The sequence below is a fragment of the Homalodisca vitripennis genome, chromosome 1, assembly GCF_021130785.1.
Source record: "Homalodisca vitripennis isolate AUS2020 chromosome 1, UT_GWSS_2.1, whole genome shotgun sequence".
Taxonomy (NCBI): Eukaryota; Metazoa; Arthropoda; class Insecta; order Hemiptera; family Cicadellidae; genus Homalodisca; species Homalodisca vitripennis.
The window spans coordinates 13942401-13966354 of record NC_060207.1 but is presented as its reverse complement, the minus strand read 5'-3'; positions in this window follow the sequence as shown (position 1 = coordinate 13966354).

Genomic DNA, 23954 nt, shown 5'->3' with positions numbered 1-23954 from the left:
ACATAACTAACAAGCCTCCAGTACGTGTTTCATGTGGTCTACTGTACCCACCCGGACAAGGCGGGGTCTTAAACCCTCACTTTTGACATCTATGTCTTTATTGTCTTGAAGAGAGGAATGTAACATAACTAACAAGCATCCAGTACGTGTTTCATGTGGTTTACTGTCCCCACCCGGACAAGGCGGGGTCTGAAACCCTCACTTTTGACATCACCGTCTTTATTGTACTGAAGAGAGGAATGTAACATAATTAACAAGCCTCCAGTACGTGTTTCATGTGGTCTACTGTCGCCACCCGGACAAGGCGGGGTCTTAAACCCTCACTTTTGACATCTATGTCTTTATTGTCTTGAAGAGAGGAATGTAACATAACTAACAAGCCTCCAGTACGTGTTTCATGTGGTCTACTGTACCCACCCGGACAAGGCGGGGTCTGAAACCCTCACTTTTGACATCACCGTCTTTATTGTGAAGAGAGGAATGTAACATAACTAACAAGCCTCCAGTACGTGTTTCATATGGTTTACTGTCCCCACCCGGACAAGGCTGGGTCTTAAACCCTCACTTTTTACATCACCGTCTTTATTGTCCTGAAGAGAGGAATGTAACTTAACAAATTTTTCTTGCACTTGAAAATAAAGGCTATAATTATTTACGAATGCAATGATTATAATTAAAGACAAATGCGAGGTGTCACAATTTGAGAATGTATGGACTGTCCTGACCGCCATGACTCGTTATAATCGGCCAAGCCGCTCTCTTGCTACTTACACTCAATATGTTACCCTCTTTATCCTGGTGATCGAATCAGAAACCTTCCCTCACCCCAACCGCCCTCTTATATCCCATTACGAGATGCACAGCGGGGGTCTCACACCCTCATAAATATTCCAGTCGGCAACGCGAAATGCGCGCGGCGATTTTATTAAACAACACGTGGTAATACGAAATATAATCGATTTACTGTAAGTAGTCAGTTAATTACCGGATTTAATTTACTGATAAATCCGTAAGATTGAAACACACAAGTGGAGATGAAGCTGTGGTTAAGAGGGAAATGAATGCAGACGTGGAGATGGAGGAACAAGCAGCGCTTTTGTCTGGCCTGATTAAAGCTTTTGGCTGGGAATTGGCTGAAGCGTCCGCCCACTCAGTTCGTGTTGATCTAGGTCCGCGTTTATTTGCGTGGATCTTCATCGGCGTCAATATTCAACAATAACTTAGTTAACGCGGCAACCTGGTCCGAGTCCCGTGATTCTGTAGTTTTAGATGATTTGACTGAATAATAAGATCATTGATTGTAAGATTTGATTAATTCCCAAGAGTATTGCCTGTTGAAACCAACACTGGTCTTAAGAATTCACACATCACCCTGAACAATTTCGTTGTAGCTCTAAACGTTCCACCCTCTCGATGATAAATGCTCTGTCGTAATGAAAAACTGAATGATTCAAACCAGCCCCTGCCAATGTCTAAATTAAAAACTCGCTCTTCGAATACACAAACAGTTGTACTCGTATAATAACACATGACTGAATCTAAACACAGAAATAATTCGGATCAAGTACAAGAAAATATGTGTCTTGAAGTTATTCACTGCGTTGCGATGCTTGACAAATTGAATCCTTTGGCGCAGCGCTTCCCCCAGCACCGTGCAATCAAATCCCAACCTATCACGTCTCGCGAGGATGTCACAAGTAACGCGTTTTCCTCGCACGGCAAATGTCACAAATCACGTTCACCACACTACGAGGTGAAACTGTTTATACGTCTAATAGTAACGTTATCGCGTCTAGGTTGTAACACGCATCACGTTTATTTCCACTAATACCGCAATGATGTCGCGGAAACACTTTAATCACCGGAAAAGACTCAACTGTACGCTAATATACGCGTGTCAATGTCTATTGCTGGAGGTTACGTAATGCAAGGCCTTCCACAGTCACACTCACGCCTACTCCTTCTGATGGTCACTGCAGACATTAGGTGCATTGTTATTCTTTTTATACTAAGATTCAACCATTCAGTTTATCCAGTTCCTTCCTGCGATCTTCTACTTCGACATGTAATAAAGTGCTTTAAATTTCCTCAAAAGTAAACATCATGAAAGATTTTGAAGATTTCGAGTACTAGACCTTAATTTGGATGTTCCAGAATTTTTACCACTGTTTGCATTGATAGTGTATTTCATAATACGATATGGCTAAGGTCAATTTCACCGAAATATATGTTTTATTATTGATGCAGTTAACATTAACATTTTGTTTTAACATGTAAATGCGAATGTTGAGTTTAGCTCCATTTCACCTTCCCCCCAGTGTGGTGCCTGAAGTCTGACACTTTTTACAGACTCGAATCCTAAAATCAGAAGTCCATGTCCGTCGGAAGAGATAGAAAAAGACGGAGAAAAAGATACTAAAATCGAACTCAGCATCGTTTCGACAATAGGCACGGCTAGACTACAAGAGGTCTGCCTGGGTTACCCAGTATAATCTATATACATATGTGTACTCATTGTTTCATCAGGTGCACAGTTCGGTGCACTGTGATGTTTGAGACAAGATCACAACGAATTTTCTACACATAACATAGCTACGGTGGGAAGGATTGATTCAATACGTATGTTATGTTGAGCTAAACTTGAGCTATATGCCCTAAAAGAAACAATTAATTCCAGGAACAAAGCAAAAACTGGTAAAGATTAGATAAGGGGTGAGATAAATTTGTCCTTATCGAAGATTTCCCGTCACTAGACCCCCAAGATATGCTTTACTAAATTACCCAAAGGTGACATAGAACAATATTACTGGTTTTACAATATTTTTAATTGTACGCAAATACCGCGCACCAAAAATAAACTTATATTACAGACCAAAGAGTACTTACTTAAAACGGGATAAAATATTCCTCATACCTGCAACATAAATACAAATTAATCACGTGAAAGGTTAATTTATACTAAAACATGCTATAAATAATGGGTGTCAAACCAAAACGATAAATGCGTCAATACGCTTTTCCTATCGATAGCGTAGTAATTGGTCTTCCAGAGGAGGAAACAGAATGAACATAGACGGACGCTTCAGTAAGTTTACTTTCGGTAGCACAATGGATCGCCTAGACAAAGAAACAAACAAACCCTGCTGGCACTGAAGTTACACAAATTTCTACAGTAAACCGAGAGTTGTAAAGAAAACAAAACTCGGATGAAACTTAAAGCAAATAGCCATAACAAAGAATTAGGAGCGCAACTTTGTTTCCAAGAAAATTCCTAAGCAAATAATGGAACTCCCCATACTTCTCTCGCCCTCCGACCAAGACAAGTCTTATCCTCCAGGCGGATTACTAAATACTCGTTATTGATGTACTTACTCCAGCACCTTTCCAACCACCGTGACCTTAAAAAAGTCTACGGACTGTTATATGTTCATAGGACACGATTGTAAATACCCTAATGATAAAAGACTTATCATGCACTTATTAATTTAAGACATATGATGTTAACCTAAAATATAGCCTCATGCATGTACATGATCCCTGAACATACATGTACTCTCTAATATGTTATATTGTACAATACTTTGAAACAAATTAGACATAGTCTGGATTTACAATCCACTCAGCCAACTGCGTTTTTTTTTCTCCCATTTCCAATTGAACTTTTCTAATGTACTCGAAGTCCTAATGAACTCCGACAAGTACATTAAACTATTATAGAACGAAAACTCTTAAATCGTAAAGACTTGATACTTGGTACACAGGTCCCTCTTGGTGAAAGGAATAACACTGACTGATTTTGGGGTAACAGGTTAAAGGGTAGTCCCTCCGTATGTGCGACATCTATACGCATATCGATATGTTCTGTCGGTTTATTTCATTTGTATATTACAACAAATTTTTATCGTTCATTTTCAAATTCTATACTGTTCTATATTTTAGGTTTACGAATGTGATATTAAAAGACGCCCAAGTTTATTTGTTGTTGTTTACCGTTGGTTATATTATTGAAATTTTAAAAATAAAATAAGATAACGGTGCAACTTTTATGAGCCGCATTGTAAGGCTCCTGACGATGAGGAAGCTACAACATTGATGCACCGAACTGTCACGGCTGGCTACTGGGATTCACACACAGCACAGTGCGTGCCGGCAAGGGAGGGTGGCTTGACCCAGTGTAATGACGCGGTGCAACTTTATGAGCCGCATTGTAAGGCTCCTGACGATGAGGAGGCTACAACATTGATGCACCGAACTCTCACGGCTAGCTACTGGGATTCAGACACAGTACAGTGCGTGCCGGCAAGGGAGGGTGGCTTGACCCAGTGTAATGACGCGGTGCAACTTTTATGAGCCGCATTGTAAGGCTCCTGACGATGAGGAGGCTACAACATTGATGCACCGAACTCTCACGGCTGGCTACTGGGATTCAGACACAGTACAGTGCGTGCCGGCAAGGGAGGGTGGCTTGACCCAGTGTAATGACGCGGTGCAACTTTTATGAGCCGCATTGTAAGGCTCCTGACGATGAGGAGGCTACAACATTGATGCACCGAACTCTCACGGCTAGCTACTGGGATTCAGACACAGTACAGTGCGTGCCGGCAAGGGAGGGTGGCTTGACCCAGTGTAATGACGCGGTGCAACTTTTATGAGCCGCATTGTAAGGCTCCTGACGATGAGGAGGCTACAACATTGATGCACCGAACTCTCACGGCTGGCTACTGGGATTCAGACACAGTACAGTGCGTGCCGGCAAGGGAGGGTGGCTTGACCCAGTGTAATGACGCGGTGCAACTTTTATGAGCCGCATTGTAAGGCTCCTGACGATGAGGAGGCTACAACATTGATGCACCGAACTCTCACGGCTGGCTACTGGGATTCAGACACAGTACAGTGCGTGCCGGCAAGGGAGGGTGGCTTGACCCAGTGTAATGTCGCGGTGCAACTTTTATAAGCCGCATTGTAAGGTTCCCGGCGATGAGGAGGCTACAATATTGATGCACCGAACTGTTCCAGTTGTCTACTGGGATTCAGACACAGTACAGTGCGTGCCGGCAAGGGAGGGTGGCTTGACCCAGTGTAATGACGCGGTGCAACTTTTATGAGCCGCATTGTAAGGCTCCCGACGATGAGGAGGCTACAACATTGATGCAGCGAACTGTCCCAGCATTTCTTCGTTTATCCAAAAATGATGTATATTGTTTGTAGTAAACTTTACTTTCTGGAATATATCATAGAACACAATATATGGGAATAGTAAATTACACTAGGATCTTTTATTATTTAAATAAATCGAAGGACAATGAGTTAATTTTTTTTTCCCACAGTACAATATCGTAAATAGCATGTACATTACACCTTTATGTATGTTATTCCTTAAATTGCACAATCTTGAAATGTAAAAATTAGATTCACACGGTAAAATAATAAACTAAAAAACGCGCACTCCGTTGTTGCAATTATAACCTTATATAGTACTGTTAGAATCAATATGATCTAATATTAATGAAGTCGTACTGTATTCTAATTGAGCGCCGCTGTCGTATGGGGTTCTATTCTTGTGTGTGTACAGGTCTAGTTATTTATTTATTTATTTACATACGGTATACACCATTTCACATTTGTTATAGGTATTGTGAAAATACAAGAGGCTTGATATAAACAACTTACATAAATAGTTTACATGCATACATGCTAAAGCAAACAGAAGTAAAAAAATAAGCAAAACAAGTGCCAAATAACATCAACATCGTGAATAAAAAGAAAAATTACAACAGCAATATAGTTCATAAACAAGTGCAACATGAAGGTGGAACCGTAAAAAAGACTTAATTAAAGTACCGGTAGCGTATAAAATATAGAGTTACTTATATACTACTGAGACATACATATACAAATGAACAAATACAATACGAAAGAAAAAATAAAGATTAGCGTAGCCTATGTTCATTGATATATATATAAAAATCACAAGAAACCATTTCCATTTAGCAAAATATAAAACATGCTACAATACATGCAAATTTTGATGCTATTATAATAATAATATATGAACAAAAGTGTTAAGAAAAAAAAGTGTTAAGTTATTGTAGAAAGAACAAGCAAACACAGCTTGACAAACAATGAAACCAGATTTCTACTGATATATCTCTGTATAATGTTCAAATTATTGTGAATTTAGCTCACAGAAGATTAAGTTGGTACCCGCTGCTATTAGGGATAAGACGGCGAATTGCTATGTGTCACCCGCTACTGTCGTGCAGGATCTCTGTATGTGCGGACCGAGAATGATTGAGTATTTGTGAGGACTGAACGGACAGAAGATCCAGCCAATCAGGTCATCAGCCACTGCTATTGGAGAATGATATCAAATAACTGTCTATCACAAGTTACTGTCGTATAAGAATCTGTTTGTATGTAATGATTGAGTATTTGTGAGGGCTGAACGGACAGAAGATCCAGCCAATCAGGTCATCAGCCACTGCTATTGGAGAATGAGATCAAATAACTGTCTATCACAAGTTACTGTCGTATATAAGAATATTTGTATGTAATGATTGAGTATTTGTGAGGGGTGAACGGACAGAAGATCCAACCAATCAGGTCATCAGCCACTGCTATTGGAGAATGAGATAAAATAACTGTCTATCACAAGTTACTGTAGTATAAGAATCTGTTTGTATGTAATGATTGAGTATTTGTGAGGGCTGAACGGACAGAAGATCCAGCCAATCAGGTCATCAGCCACTGCTATTGGAGAATGAGATCAAATAACTGTCTATCACAAGTTACTGTCGTATAAGAATCTGTTTGTATGTAATGATTGAGTAATTGTGAGGGCTGGGCGGACAGAAGATCCAGCCAATCAGGTCATCAGCCACTGCTATTGGAGAATGAGATAAAATAACTGTCTATCACAAGTTACTGTAGTATAAGAATCTGTTTGTATGTAATGATTGAGTATTTGTGAGGGCTGAACGGACAGAAGATCCAGCCAATCAGGTCATCAGCCACTGCTATTGGAGAATGAGATCAAATAACTGTCTATCACAAGTTACTGTCGTATAAGAATCTGTTTGTATGTAATGATTGAGTAATTGTGAGGGCTGAACGGACAGAAGATCCAGCCAATCAGGTCATCAGCCACTGCTATTGGAGAATGAGATCAAATAACTGTCTATCACAAGTTACTGTAGTATAATAATCTGTTTGTATGTAATGATTGAGTAATTGTGAGGTCTGGGCGGACAGAAAATCCAGCCGATCAGCCACTGCTACTGGAGACATGATATCAAATAACTGTTTATCACAAGTTACTGTCGTATAAGAATCTGTTTGTATGTAATGATTGAGTATTTGTGAGGGCTGAACGGACAGAAGATCCAGCCAATCAGGTCATCAGCCACTGCTATTGGAGAATGAGATCAAATAACTGTCTATCACAAGTTACTGTCGTATAAGAATCTGTTTGTATGTAATGATTGAGTAATTGTGAGGTCTGGGCGGACAGAAGATCCAGCCAATCAGCCACTGCTACTGGAGACATGATACCAAATAACTGCCCAGCACCAGCTGCTGTCGTACAGAGATATCTGTGTATGTAATGATGAAGTTATTGTGCGGCTTGAGCGGACAGAAGAGCCAGCCAACCGCTGCTATTGGAGACATGAGACCGAATGACAGCATGTCTTCCCCAGATGTCGATAGTCACCAGTCGTCACCCATCGACTTGTCATTACTGTGATACAATTACAGCATTCCCCCCTCTCTCTCTTCGACGTGTTGTATCCAATACTTACTGTTCAAATATAAGTATAATCCCTTAATCCAGTTCTGATTTCATTATGTCAGTCGAATCGCTCATCCTTGGTTTTTAAGTGTTTCAAAATTAGTTTATAATAATATTTATATTATATATTTATATATTTACTTTTATATTTTTATATTGCTATAAAAGTCACTGGCTCTACTTACAAAAATTACAGTTACCCAATGAGTAATTCACTTTCAGACTATGAAAAGTTATACATGTAGTAGTTTATGATTATTGTTGTTAATGCTGAATGAGATAAATATAATATACAGCTAAGTACGATTAAGATAGCACCCACAAGATGAAACAAGTTTATACGCGTTTGTTTTTTTTTTCACATAAAAAATCAATTAGTATTATTAATAAACAACAAATTTGAACTTCATTATCACACATTTGGAGACTAATTTTTCAGCATTAAAATTTAAAGGTATCCACCACTACTAATGAAGTGTTCCATTTAACAATGTATTATCACTATATAGCAAAAGTATACTCTGTTCCTGAAATCAAATGTTTGTTTTTAGGAGAATTACACTGGCCCTGTACCAAACCGATCCTCGCATAGGCTATGGCACCCTAATAATAAACCCCTGGAAGAATCCAAAACACTACTGAAGACAACAAAACAACCTTGAAACGAAAGCAAGCGACACAACAACATTAATTCTTAAAACAAGCTAACTGTGAGAAATTGGACAGACAATCAAGTCGTATGACATGTTATTAAAGATCTAAATTTAAAAAAAGTACATGTATATCTAATTTAAAGGTCACAAAACACTAAGTCGGTTGAGAAAATTACCCTAATACGAAATAACACTTGAACATAATGATAATTAAAATAATCGCTTCAGTACAATTATACGACAGTGTCACACATTCCAATAGACATTACCTATTTCAAATTCAGCTCCGTTCATATTTGAGCAGTTTATCAAGACACAGTAATCATCATGAGGCATTTATGACAATAAAAAAAGGTTTCATTATTTAAACATTTCACTCTCGGGTACTTTGACAATTTTACACCAAATTCTTGCAGAACAATATTGTGATAGGGTAGGTCTGTTCCTAGGATTAGACTATTATTATTTTCAACATTCCTGTCCTGGATCAAGGCGCACTTCGATCTGCCGCACAGAATAGTCTCAGAGGTGTAAATACATAGATACAAGCTCTCTAAGTTTATCTGAGCGGCTCTCTGCAATTCAAGTTCACGACGGCTCTATGAAACCTTTTATTTCAAATCGGTAGATTTTGTTTTCGGCACACTCTCCGAAGGGCCACAATGAACATGCAAAGGGTGGTTGATTTGATCACAGTAGGTCTTACTAAGAATTCTGGAGATTGAAAGTGTGAAATGTTTGCTGAACTTCCATAGTTGTGTTTAGGTTCAGAAGTGGTGTTGATTTGGGTACACATATAGAAATATCAATGAACTAATGATTGTATTGCTGAATGATCTAATACTCAGGCGATCGTTAGAGATTTCATGGATAATCAGCATGGAGTTTGTCGTAACAGTTGAAGATAGACGTTATGTTATTGATATACAAAAAGAAAATTAAAGTTCCCAAATAGGAGCCTTAGGGCACTCCTGGATTAGTAACAGCGCTCAGAGAAAACTACACCAATTATAATGTAAATTTCATTAGATTTGGGTTATGATTTAACGATTAAAGTCAGTACGAAATTCAAAATCGGAAGCTTCATAAAAACTAACAACGAGGAACATTGTTAAACGTTTTATAAAGGCAAGCTAAAAATTCTCCTTATCACTGAATGTTCTGACAAGGCACTACTACAATGACACGTTGTCAGCAGTCAAACAACCGGGAAGCTCACAGGGAAGGATTGAACTAAGATCTTTTTTTTGATATGACACAAGTAATACAAATTGGTCTAAAAATAGAGTTCATTAAAATTTTTTAAACTAGCGTTTAAATTCGTACATTTTGGCGTATAGTATAAAAGAAACTCTCCAATCATTGAACACTGCTAAGGTGCAGCGTACAAGCACACAACTGACGGCATCAAACTTAACTTTCAAAATAAATACAGGGCCTTACTATCTCACAAGCTGAGCAGGTTTTATAGGTTCTTGGTAGTAGACAGAATAGCTTCAATATAAATGGTCATGAGTCATGACTACGTTCGAGGAACGTTTAGATAAATTTGGCGCATCTGTTTCTCCCGCAATTAATATCAATCATCAAAAGAATTATAGACATAAGCAAAATAATACGCATACATGTACATCCCACAGTGGCATCAATGACAACTCTTCCATCCGTACTCGGGCTCAGATTGATTTTCTGGAAAAATCCTTCCGAAACTGATTAACCTATTATTAGAATTGGTCCGATAAGATTTCAGATTACATCAGGCATTTGAAGAAAGCGCCTTATATAGCGATCAAATTCGATTTGTTCGAATTCTATTGAGTAGAAAACATCAACACAGGCCTTTTTCTGAAATAACATTTAATACTTAGAACATAATGCGGACAACTAGGCCTTCAGATGCGGCTAAAACAGGATTAAATTTCAGAAGGGATAGAAAGTTTCACAACAAAATTCAAAGGCAGGATTTGTGTAACCCATTCTAGCCCTTAAATACAAGAGAAGGGGTAGGTTGAAATTTTAATTCCTTTCCTGAACCATTCCATAATACAACTGAGCAAATGAGCGATTCGAAATGACATTAACGTTTCCGTTACCATTATTTATTCAGAAAAAGGAATGAATCCATTACTCACAATACTCGACAGTATTACGCTCTGCCCCAAACCACGGCAGATCTGAAAAGCTTAAGCGACGGGCTCGTGGACCACAGGACTACTATAGGGATGCCCACTGTTGCATTTACACCTCAAACCTCGGAAAGCTAAACATTTCATCTCCTACCCATGAAAGTAACATAATTCACACAGCATGATTCAGACCGGCAATACCGAACTGTTACTCATATACAATGTTAATCCAAAATGTAGTGGGATAACCGCAGTGGGCGTCGTGGATAAGCTCTTTAACGCGTAAATTTTAGATGGACGGAAAAGACCGGACGGATATATTCTCTTAGAGGAACGAAGCATGTATCTTATCCTGCTAAATGTAACACTATTCACCGCATGTGGATTAGACCGGTAACACCTGGGTGTCATTATTTAGTCTTGCATAAACAATGTGGGTACATCGCCGTGCGCATCGTGCCTAACACATATTGTCCATAACAATAACAGTTCTATGGAGGCGAACTGGAGTTACTTCCATTACAGAATCAGGATGTTAAAAGCGTTTAAAATTTATACAGTGATGGGAAAACATTAATGGGTCTTAAACACCTAAGTTCCAGGACTCTTAACGTGTTGTAAAAACATAGTATCACAGGTTATACATAACACTAAAGGAATGTACAGATCAAACCTATATATATATATATATATATATATATATATATATATATATAAAACTATACAGATTGTAAATAGTACTAAATGTTAATATAACAATACATTTCCAAAAGATTTATTTTTTGGACGGGGCCTTTCGAAACCAAACGTTCCATCATCAGGCGACTCTACAAATAAATATTTACATTGTATTTACATTTACATTAAATAATGTAAATATTTACTTGTGAACTCGCCTGATAAAAAAACCTTTGGTTTCGAAAGGCATCGTCCAATATAGAAATAATTTGGATAAGTATTGTTATATTAACATTAAAAAAAGTTTCTAATTTCTCCAGGAGTCTTCAATACACAACTTGTGATAATACTGAGTAAAATTAGAACTCGAGTAACAATATTAACAGGCCTAAAATCATGAACATTTTTTATCAAGATGCAAAAACCAATAGATCTCAGTAATAGATAGAGAAAATATAGTGCAATACAGACCTATTTCAACCGCCCATTTATACAAAATTCCAATTAAGTCAGTGTCGATAGTAAAATCGTACACTAGGAGAGAGTGTGGTTAGGTGGGATAGGCTCTGCACTGCCTGCTCTCCCATTATTGCCTTTTCCTGTCTCTCGATTGGCAACAATCACCTGCAGACTAGACCAACATATCGGCCATCTCACTTGCCTACCAGTTCAATCGTAAATATATTGCGAGTCTTTTGAGTTCAACTTTGTATACTGAAAATAAAAGAATACGGTATGCCCTATAAAAGGATTCCAAACTATTAGTTTTTGACGATGTAGTTTATATCTAAAACAAAAACAATAACTGAACTTTTTAGGTTTTCCTATGACGTATTAAAGTAATAAACTTTACTGTAATAATTGTAATATAAAAAAATAATTGATGATACATGTAACGCAAATGTTACAATTAAAACTTTACCAATTAACGTATGTTCATTTATTTAAAGCTAAATAAAATATTTTTATTTTATTCTAATAACGGTATGTATATTTTACTGTAATTATATTAGAGTTACTAGGCTAGGGGTTATTTAATTCAAATTATAAATTCGCATACAACTATTTTTGAGCCCACAAACCAAGTTAAGGGTGGTATTGGAGTTTAATAGTGATGTATAAAAAATACACTGTCTAGAAACTGTAACTAAGAACCAAGAAAATATTAAAAAGGGAAGGAACGAGAAGAGATCTAATGACACTCGTCATAACCTACTTCTGACAGGCTGCGCAATTATTTTACATTGAATTCATATAATTTTATTCCCAGACGATTTACAGACTACACAATATATGAAGATTGTCTATGGTTAGACCATACATATTATGTAAACAACTGTTTTATTACACAGACAAAAATAAACTTTTTAATAAATTAAAAATTTGCACAACATAATTCATTTACTAAAAAATACATAAAATGTCTACCAAACTTGAAAGTTTTCCATCACAAGGTCGATAAAATGTACTGTGCATAGCACATGATAATTAACTACTAAATGATTAAATCGATTTACAAAGTAAATTATTGAATTGAACTGATATTTTAGATCATATACAGATGTGTATAATTGCCTAACAAGAACAATTATTCTTGTTTCACCAAAATTTAATGTATGTTGTACCGCGATAATAACCCAATAAAAGTAACAAAACTGTTATTATTTCCTAATCACATAACACCATAGGTAATAACAGTTGTTATAGTCACCAAGGTAGTAGAAACTACAGGGAGATACGTAATCACTAACGTCTTACAGGAGTGTACAATGATGTACTACGGACGTCTGGCAGCTGGAGGCCTAGTAATCGATTACCTGGCTCCATATCCAGTGTACACGGCTCAGTACTCGGCTCCAAGGGTTGAGGGATGTTCTAGTAATTACAGACACACGCTCAACCCTAAGAACATACTACATGACGTACTGTGTACATAACATATATTAGGACAACAGGTGATATTGATTGGCTAACACGTAAGTTACACTTGGACTTGGGGTTGCACAGTCAAGATCTACTGCATGAAAATTCCACATGCTGTGGTAGTACGCTACACTGAGTAAGACAACTGATACCGGACGACAAGTAATATTGATTGGCTGACTCAATCTCCAATGTGGACAGCTCATTGAGCCGTAAGTTACCGTAGCCCTGGTAATTGCAGAGTCACGATCTACCGTATGTACATTCCACATGCTGTGGTGGTACGCTACACTAAGTAAGACAACTGATACCGCACGACAAGTAGTATTGATTGGCTGACTCAATCTCCAATGTGGACAGCTCATTGGGCCGTAAGTTACTGTTGCCCTGGTAATTGCAGAGTCACAATCTACTGCATGTACATTCCACATGCTGTGGTGGTACTCCGCACTAACTACGACAACTGATAACGGACGACAAGTAATATCGATTGACTGACTCCATCTCCAATGTGGACAGCTCATTGGGCCGTAAGTTACCGTTGCCCTGGTAATTACTGAGTCACGATCTACCGTATGTACATTCCACATACTGTAGTGGTACTGAGCACGAAACTGAGACAACTGACACCGGACGACAAGTAATATTGATTGGCTGACTCCATCTCCAATGTGGACAGCTCATTGGGCCGTAAGTTACCGTTGCCCTGGTAATTGCAGAGTCACAATCTACCGCATGTACATCCCACATGCTGTGGTGGTACTCCGCACTAACTACGACAACTGATACCGGACGACAAGTAATATTGATTGGCTGACTCCATCTCCAATATGGACAGCTCATTGGACCGTAAGTTAACGTTGGCCTGGTAATTGCAAAGTCACAATCTACCGTATGTACATTCCACATGCTGTGGTGGTACTCCGCACTAACTGCGACAACTGATAACGGACGACAAGTAATATCGATTGGCTGACTCCATCTCCAATGTGGACAGCTCATTGGGCCGTAAGTTAACGTTGCCCTGGTAATTACTGAGTCACGATCTACCGTATGTACATTCCACATGCTGTAGTGGTACTGAGCACGAAACTGAGACAACTGACACCGGACGACAAGTAATATCGATTGGCTGACTCCATCTCCAATTTGGACAGCTCATTGGGCCGTAAGTTAACGTTGCCCTGGTAATTACTGAGTCACGATCTACCGTATGTACATTCCACATGCTGTAGTGGTACTGAGCACGAAACTGAGACAACTGACACCGGACGACAAGTAATATCGATTGGCTGACTCCATCTCCAATGTGGACAGCTCATTGGGCCGTAAGTTAACGTTGGCCTGGTAATTGCAGGGACTTGGTACCTGGTGACTTAGGACTATTAACTCTTTTGCCTGTCTGTCCTAACATTTTATATCCCTATATTTTTGCGAAATGTCTTTTTTAAATAGTGTTTATTGGTAGATACAATATCTTTACCTTTCCTCAATCCAAAACACGAAATAGTATTTCATTTTAATACTGATGACTAACTGAACAAAACAATACATAACTGAATTGGAAAGGTTCTTATGAGAAGTAAGCAGAAATTCCTCACTAGACAGTAAAGAAGTAGCAAGACGTTGCGCTGACAGAGGCTGGGCGGGGCGGAGAGAGGCTTGACGCGAATCAAGCTATAATCCCAGGGGATGAGTAGCCCCGGTCAGCGCAGAAACTCACGACGATACTTTGATGTTTCTTCCTTCTACCACATCTCTAACTCCTAACCGTGATATGTACAAATCCAAATATGTCAAATTTGAACAATGACGTTGAAACTTTAATTCTTAAACCTGTCCAGTGTATAAGGACACATCAGTGTACAAGAGACCTCGCCGAAACCGAATATAAACCATACCACGTGTATGGGCCGGGGAGAGGATACTGAGTCAAGTCGAAACTAAAAAATGTTTTATACTTGATTAGGGATGATTTGCTGTGATACATTTCCCTACATGTGGCGACACTGAACAAATGTTTAGTGTAAAATTCCCGTGTATGAGTTGGATGTCTACATGCGAATAAAACACTGCGAGTCAGATGCTTTATTATATTATAAATAACAGTATTTTCAAGATAACTAACATGTGGTTTATGTGATAGTTCAGAAAAAAGTATAGACACAACAGTTTCGTTGCGTAAGTACCAACTAGGATAAGTTTCAAACTGTTCCAATTGAAAACTAAGCATAATTTCATGGAAATGCATCCACTTAAGTAGGTAATTAATTTAAAATATTGATGTAATGCCAAAACAAAATTACAAAAGATAAGTACACATTAGATAACGGATCGATTGAGTCAACGGAATGGAGAAACTTCAAGAATTTAGTTGAGAGTTCTGTAAATTTCAATGCTATTATTAGGATACCTAATTTTAAAGAAAAAGTTCTATTCTTCTATTTGAGTGCTATATAAATGAATGTTTGTGTGTTTGTCCTTTATGGACTCGTAAACTATCTGACCGATCATTACGAAAATTTGTATGTATATGTATTTTTCCACGAAGAAGGTTTCTATGCTATGTCTATTAATGTAACTCGCCTCCAGGTGGCGTTGCCAAAGATAATAGTTTTCAAAGCGCCTGCACATTATAAACTGCAATTACGAAACAGTTAAGAATATTTAATAGCCAAACACTATTTGAAGGCGCTAAGTTATTATGTATATTTGTCTTGAAGATAAATTTCTGGTTGAAATTAAAGCTTGAGTGTTAGACCACTTTATAATAAAACACATGTACGTGATTTTCTTGATCGTGGCAACAAAGCAAACTCTACATCGGCGTTGGAGATATAATTTACTTGAGCCAGAAGTGCACATACACGGGTAACGCTTACGAAAAGCGTGCGAAGCCGCGGGAAACAGCTAGTTATTTTATAAAAAGATACTCGTACAGACTTGTAGTGCGGGATGTGGTTAAACAGGAAACATTTCCTGAAAAGTATTTTTACAATTATTACAATTGTAATTTCCTGAAAAGTATTTTTACAATTATTACAATTGTAAATTTATTGTATTGGGTCCAACCAGTAAAACAAAAGTAACGACCCGAGTTTGAGTATTCTGGAAATGCTGAGGAAAAGGACGCCGTGAAGTAAAAAAAACAAAGAGGGTGTCTATATGAACCACTCCGGATGAATGAAAACGGGAACGAGTCCTGGATGGTAATGTAGGTCAGGAACAAGTTCTGTGTCGCAGACGTGATCGGAATCATGTCTTTGTTTATCCTCCTCGGAACTCTTGTTAGCGTAGCTGATCATAAACTTATAATAAACTTCGTGTTCTTTTAAACCGAAATAATCTTCTTTCCGATTTGGGTGTACTAACTACTGAGTGGATCTCGTGTTAATATGTTAAGATACCGTGTGTTTTTCTTTACCTAGTAAAGATTTACCAGTATGTCTGATTAAGCTGAAATTGACTATAGCTGTGCTGATTAGGAACCTCACCTAAAAATATACCGTTGTTGAAAACTATTACGATTCGTAAATATTTAAAATGTGGCAATATTATTGTAACACCAGGGTATCGTAAGATTCTGCAAATCTGAAGATTTGTTAAATATCGAATACGATATCACATTACAAAATACAGTGATTCTTCGTTCTTTGTTGATTTTTCAATAAGAAGAATTAAACCGATTCTCTGTTCAAAACAAAATGATTGTAAAATTATTACAGATTTGGTAATTACCTATTTTTTATAGAACCAAATCAAATTTGTATTTTAAATATTTAATTTATATGTCACAAAAATTATTTATGTATAAAATTAAATTGAAATTTTGACGAAGACATTACTCATTAATTTTTGTGTCCTTCACTCAACGATTGAACCATCAGGGCCATTGATAACCTCGTATAAGAAGTCTGACAAATAGGATTTGTAGTGACGACAGGCTGCTAAAAGTTAAGTTACTTTTACGTTACGGAACAATAAAGCGATTGTTTTCTAATGTTGCCTGAAACAATACATGCGACAATATTGACCCCTACGTCATCTGAAGGGGAGAAACACTGCTCTCGCGACATCCGGGGAGGATCTTTTCACATTGTAAATATTGCAGAAGCCGTGCTGAGCGGGATATTATTCCGGAACAGCGGCAGCCCACATGAACCCTGCACTTTCCGTTATTGAGCCCGCACACATCCCACGAGCAACACCACAGCGTCGCTCACTCTGTCCGACACGTGTAGTAAAACATCGCAACAAACCTGTCGAAGTTTTACATTTGGCTATTGTACTGCGTTAAGAGCCAGCACTCATGACCCATGACGTTTTTATTAAGTGGTTTATAGCCCCCACGTAATGTGTGTGATAAAACTTAGGAAGTGAACATCGTAAATCTGTAAACGATGTTTTGTGTTCGTCGTGACTCGACCGTGTCGCACGAGTGCTGTTAACGAGCGTGACGATCGATTTAACGAGTAGACGACAGTCAGTTCGAGCAAGGTGAACCCAGTGTTGTCGTTGACCTTGTTAGGACGACGAGTGTGTTGGTTACCCATACGTAAGGTGTTTGTACAGGAGTATGTTTGGGTGAAGTTATGATCATATAACACCACATTTTAACTAAAATCAACTAAAATTGAGCAAATTCCAGTAAAACAGTACACAGACTTACATTTTTCATCTAAAGTCTGTGCATTGTACTATTTAAATTACTTTATTATAATTTTATGATTACTCAACTCGTGGAAAACCAGTTTTATTAAAAATGTACAAGACATTATTGTTGATATTCTAGCTTCAACCGTAAACAAAATCATACAACAAATTCAGCTCTCAATTAGACCACGAACAACAGTTCTGCATTACATTTCAACTAACAGAGGATATTTTCCGTGTGACTTAACTTCGTTCGTCTTGTATTTCTTCATTTTACCTTTGATTGTATTAGTTACACAGGAGATAATCCATTCATATGGACGAGGTGTTGTGAGGTCCGAGGATCAATTCAGTTAGTTCTGAGGTCCGACGCTAGAGTTCCGCGACTTAACTTTAATTGTTACCGTTGAAATATTTACTACCTGAATAAATCAAGACGACCCCTCACTACATAGAGGGCAACCAGAGTGTTCATTTTTCGTGTATTAATTTACGGCACTGGATGAGTTAGATTAATTTTGTCTCTACTGGAACTAATTGTGCATTTAAAGATTGTACAAACAGTGGAGAAACAGTGAAAACGAAATTCTAAACTAACCTTCTTAAACGTAAAACTAATAGAAGAGAACGGCTAAAGAGAACCAACAAATCCTTGAACGTATTATTTGAATTGCAAACTAAACAAAAACATGAAACAATACCACGTTTACTTTCAATATATTCGAATACGAGTATGTGTTCAAACGATGTCTACCCCACAACAATTAGATACAGTCAAGATCGTGCAGCAGATAGCAATATACAACAATTAAATCAGAACGAACATTACTGTTGTATACCAAACACGAAATAAAGCTACTGCTTTACTTAATTCGACGTTTGACCCATAAGATATTTGGAATTAAACAGAAAGGCACTCACACATGTACACAAATGCAACAATTAGTCTCGGTTGGGCAAGGTCAGAAATCTCGCCTACACTGTGGTGGCCTTGGCTATTTAATATATGCTACTGTATACCGCAGCCACGGCCTTCGCCGCGCGCTTCCTGCGGTTAGTGCCACAGAGATGTCATCGCAGTAACATTAACTACCGTTATTTCATTACTTCGGCTACCGTCACAAACAGACTGCTATATCACATTACAGAACCACACGGCGCGCACCACGATATATTCACGCCGCACTACAAGTTTTAAACTTAAAAGTACAAACAAATTTCTTTTTGAAATAAATAAATGCAGACCACCCGTCCGCGATTTTAGTGGCTGAATCGAGAAACCTAACTACTTTGTTTTAACGAAAACCACCACATTTAGACTCCAAAGATAAATCGAAATGGCACTTTGGAAGGGGGGGGGGGGTTAGAAGTAATTCTTGAAAGATTTGCAAATGTACAAGTAGGTCGAAATGCACCTATTCTATGATTTTCTAATCATTTTGAATAAAATATATAATTTATTTCGCTTCTTGTATATACGGTAAAGTACGATTTCAGTTTTTTTACTGTTAGCTCGTAACATAGATTTATTCAAGGTTATCTAAAATTACTCTTTCTAAAAATATATTACAGTAAAGTTGGTACTTTTTAGCACATTTCTAATTTTTTTAATACGACGTCACATTTTTTATGTTTTCAAGTTGTAAAACTTAAAAAAATTCAAAAAGCAAGGTACGACTTCCATTAAAACTATCAATAGGTCTCTTAAAATCTTAATTTTTTTGGTATTTCAAGTTTGGATTTATTGTGGTCGGTGGAAAGATTGCGCAAATATACTGATGTGCACGATGTTCTGTTCACTTACCATTACTTTAACTGGAAATAGTTTAGTACGTTAAAATATTAGGTGTTTGAAAGCCACTTAAATATCGAAGTGCAATATTGATTACTTACTAATTTATTCATCAATGATAAAAGCACGAGTATAGTAAAATTTATACTGCACATAAAATTTGTCGCCGATATAAAATACATGCACTTTACTGGTTTAAAAATTCGATATTGCTAACAAAAATCTTGATACTACCTGATATTAAAATTTATAGATTTATTAAATGTATTAATATTGAATACATATGACATTCTATACAGAAGGAAACTATGTAAGCGACACTAAAGCCTTTCCATTAGACAAAATAATATGGATCAAAAAAGAGGTTCGTCTAATTGTATGACCTCATTGGTTCTCTCAACGTTTAATCACATATTTTATATCTAGTTTTATAAACAATTTTTTTTAGAAGAAAGAGGCAGGAAAAATGCAATTACGCACGGAGGTGGCCAGCCTGTAGTGTGGGACTCCCCTAACACGGGTTTACCCACTAAAAAACCTCCTCTACTCTTTAGGATTCTAACCTGGGATTGTTTATCACATATTACTTCAGGCTAGGCCTAAATTTGGTATAAGCCCATGGGGCTCGCTCCTTATCCAGCCGTTTGGTCAAGGGATCTGGACCACTTCGCGGTCCAGATCGAGTTTCTTTTCCAGGAGGATGCCCCGGACGAACTAAACTGTTAAAAAATAGTTAAGAACTATCAATTTTGAAAAATATGAAAGCCCCATAAAAAAGATTAATAGCAACATCGCCTTTGTGCATAATTTTACAACGGCCAGTATACGGCATGGACTCGGAATGGGGACGTCCTGACACACTATAAGACACAACTTACCAGCCAATCACCACTTGTTTACCGCAGTATGGCTCCTGATAATCATTATAATGTTATAGTACACTATAAGACACAACTTACCAGCCAATCACCACTTGCTTACCGATTGATTTCAGTATGGGGATGTCCTGATAATCGTTTAAGTGTGAGAGTAAATGATGAGCCAAAACTAAAAGGCCAATCACCACTTATTTTACCGCTTGGTCTCAGTATGTGGATTTCCTGATAATCGTTTAAGTTTGAGGGTAAACGATGAACCACAATTAAACAGCCAATCACCACTTGTTTACCGCATTGGTCTCGGAATGGGGACGTCCTGATAGTCGTTTAAATGTAAGAGTAAACGGTTAGCCACAAGTAAATGGCCAATCACCACTTGTTTACCGCTTGGTCTCAGTGCGGGGACGTCCTTATAGTCGTTTAAATGTAAGAGTAAACGATTAGCCATAACTTAAACTGCCAATCACCACTTTTTTACCGCTTGGTCGCAGTATGGGGATGTCCTTATAGTCGTTTAAATGTAAGAGTAAACGATTAGCCACAACTAAAACGGCCAATCACCACTTGTTTACCGCTTGGTCGCAGTACGGGGGAGGTCCTTATAGTCGTTTAAATGTAAGAGTAAACGATTAGCCACAACTAAACGGCCAATCACCACTTGTTTACGGCATGGACTCGGAATGGGGACGTCCTGATAGTCGTTTAAATGTAAGAGTAAACGGTTAGCCACAACTAAACGGCCAATCACCACTTGTTTACAGCATGGGCTCGGAATGGGGACGTCCTGATAGTCGTTTAAATGTAAGAGTAAACGATTAGCCACAACTAAACGGCCAATCACCACTTGTTTACAGCATGGGCTCGGAATGGGGACGTCCTGATAGTCGTTTAAATGTAAGAGTAAACGGTTAGCCACCACTGAACGGCCAATCACCACTCTTGTTTACCGCATGGGCTCGGAATGGGGATGTTTGCGGTGATTAATTCGGCCCGTCCGCCCCAGCGACAGAGAAGAGCTAATCTAGAGTGAATGATTGCCTCCACTTTTCGTCACTCTGCTGCCCTCGTGTTTGAATAAACCAGCAAACAGAGGCACTGGAGCCATTATCTTGTCAACACTTTGGCGCTGAGGCACACTAGGTCACACTAGACCCAGACGGTAGCGTTAGCTGTTGTTGTGTTTGGCTTAGTGGGACCCACTTTATAGTGGCCTGGACCGTCAAAACTACAGAAACCCATCACGTTTAATGGTTAGATTCCGTTATATGCCCCCAACGCTTAAACTTTTTATTCAATGAACTTGAACGTTATAAAACGATGTAATTGAGTAACAGAACTAACATTTCATCAATCAACAAGCATTTCCAGGTAGTTTAAGCGTTGGGGGCATATAACGGAATCTGGCCCGTTTGATTTAGGAATAAACAGATCCTATTCACATAGTAAAGCGAGAATTATTAAAGTTAGGGTTATTTTGTAGTTTTTACATAGTAATTATGTCCTGAATGAAAGAAATAATTTTTTAATTGAATTTAAATCGTCTACTCTAATTAAAATATACATTTATTCAGCCCGTACGAAACAAATAATTTTTGTGATACAATGTTTGTATAGATTTAATAGGTTATTGCCCGTTATATCATTTAATTAATGTAAATCAAAGTACTGTAGACCTTCCGATCGTATGTTTGTTTGGTTATTTAAACACACATGTTACAAAAACGGCCAAATACAAAACATTTGAATCGAAAAAAAGTATGATCTGTTGTGTAGTGGTATCGCACTCACCCGGCAAGCGAGAGGATTTAAGCTCGAGATTCAGCGGAGCAAGTATTTTTATATGAAACAATCCTTATTTTGTATATAAGTATATATAATAAAACTTAGATATATATTCAGTTCTAAGTTTACCAATCGTCTGTAATATTGAATGTTAATTTTGTAACATTTTTGTTATGACGGCTCTTTGACAACCTACAGTATGTTAATAGTTTACAGTCCATCATTATGAATATTTTTATAAGTGTATATGGAAATCAGTAATTTTCAAAGTAACAAAAATACAAAGGCGGTCATAGAGCATCTCGCGTTAAGTTTGTTTCATTTTGAATAATATTGAGAATGTAAAGATCGTAATTAATGATGCAGAGAATATAAAGATCGTAATTAATGAGAGGTAGTAAAGACAATAATTGTTATTTGTTAGACTATTGGAAGAACGGTCAAATAAAGACAACACCGTATTGCGGGCGCAGGCGGGCGCGGGGCGCGTGGAGCCTTCAAGGTTGGTTGATGCCGGTGGGTCTAGCTGGCACTAATGATACCCTTGCTAATCGGATTGTTCTTGTTTACAGGAAGAAAGTAACATGCAGCCATCGAACCGTACCGTTGGGTAGAACTGTCTGCTGACGGAGACACGCTTCTGTCTCATAGTGAGTGGCAGTTCCAGTTGTTTTACTTTTGCCAACATCCAATTCCCTACTGGAATGGGAGACCCTGAAGAGCATTGTAAGGTGTGACCGTCGGCAATCACGGAGGTCATTGACATCGTGGAAACAAGAGCAACCCAAGACATTACACTATATTGTTAATGAGTACAACTAGGGAGTGTTTATTCGTTCAAAGTTTGTTTTTGACTATTTGACTTATGAAGGGAAAAGAATATTATCTGGACATTCTGATCTCTGTTTCAGTTGGAGAATTAATCTAACAATAACTACAATCTCGTTTTGAGAAGATTTTCTATAATTTAGGAACAGTTAATTTCTTTTAAGAAGTTGAACTCAACAACCAAAAACCAACAATAAAAAATATACAAATCACGTTAGTTGATTTTCTGCCTCCTTGTTTCTGCCATGACGGTCATTATTTATTACAGACCTCTAATCTGTTTGAGTGGTTGGCCGGACCGGGCAGATCTATTGCATTATTTATTTCGATTTGAATACGTGTTTTTGTTTTTATTTAATGCATCTTTTTAGAAATAGAAGAGGTTGATACGCGAGTTGGTTGTAGTTATCGACTTATGCGTGTCACAGCGCTCTGGGATGATTTGCTTATTTTAACATAGTTTTTAACGATGTGTTAGGTTAGTTATTCAACTGAAGAGATTTCAAATTGCTGATCTCGAAACGCAGTGTTACTGGATACTTGCTCCACTGAAAGTTGTGAAATATTCGAGAAAAAGTTAAGAGGAACTTTCCTACACGGATCTGAACTACAAAACAGCTGCATACAAATCAAGAACAAATCAGATTGTTCTTTAAAGGGAACGTTTATTAACGTAAATTCATTCCGACCGTATTAATTGTAATGACAAATTACGAAAGTGACAAGATGAAAGGGTTTTGGAACAATGGTGTTTGTGGGTTATCGACAGAGACAATGCACCATTAGCCTTGTAAATGTCTAGACAAGACCGCAAGTGCACCGGCGAGTCACTATAAAACACGGGGCCAGTAG